Genomic DNA, 699 nt, shown 5'->3' with positions numbered 1-699 from the left:
TGTGATTGTGATGTAACACTCACACTTTCTCTTCCCAGGATGCCCTAGCTCTCATCAGATTAGATGAGCTTTTCCTAGAAAGCTTTGATGTCACAGACGGTAAGATCGCTGCACCATGGATCCTTCTCTCTGCTCTGAAACAGGCCACCTTTTATGAACACTTTTCTTTCCCTGATGAAAAAACGAACTAGATGTCTCTCGTGTTTATTTAATTGTTGTCTGTCCTGGCAGTGAAACCTCTGAAGGGAGACCACTTGTCCAGAGCCATCGGAAGAGTAGCAGGGAAGGGAGGGAAAACCAAATTCACCATTGAAAACGTCACAAAGACTCGCATTGTGCTTGCAGACACGTGAGTACGCCCCACCATCATTCCTTCACCGTTACAGTAAAATGATGATCACAATCATTTTGTGGTCACAGTTTTATTACAGTAGAGGTATAATTGACCACGATTAAGCTCTTTTTTTTTCTTTTTTTAAATCACTTACTTTATTGCACTTTTGCAGCAGCGTTTTGTTTTGGCAGTATCTGTCAAACTGAACTGCTACAACCATCACACAAGTTTGTGAATAACTGCTTCCAAATCAAATTATCTCCAAATGCCTGGTTTAAAAAAAAACAAAAACCAAAACAGGAAAGGAGTTTTCAGTTTGGCACAGAGGAAAGACTCACTTCTCTAAAACTGGACTGATTAAGTTT

The 699-nt window shown here is 40.2% G+C and overlaps 1 long non-coding RNA gene across 1 annotated transcript; it reads left to right on the top strand.

The window, feature by feature from the left end:
* Window positions 1-10: 10 nt before the first annotated feature.
* On the top strand, window positions 11-349 carry LOC111644321 (uncharacterized). Its single transcript, XR_002759784.2, has 2 exons — window positions 11-99; window positions 232-349. It is a non-coding gene; the product is annotated as an uncharacterized LOC111644321 (long non-coding RNA).
* The last annotated feature ends 350 nt before the right edge of the window (window positions 350-699 follow it).

The sequence above is a fragment of the Seriola lalandi genome, unplaced genomic scaffold (assembly GCF_002814215.2).
Source record: "Seriola lalandi dorsalis isolate HSWRI2012SDOR001 ecotype SW California unplaced genomic scaffold, Sedor1 jcf7180002012455, whole genome shotgun sequence".
Classification (NCBI taxonomy): domain Eukaryota; kingdom Metazoa; phylum Chordata; class Actinopteri; order Carangiformes; family Carangidae; genus Seriola; species Seriola lalandi.
The sequence above is the reverse complement of the archived record's forward strand: the minus strand, read 5'-3'. Positions and strand labels throughout refer to the sequence as shown.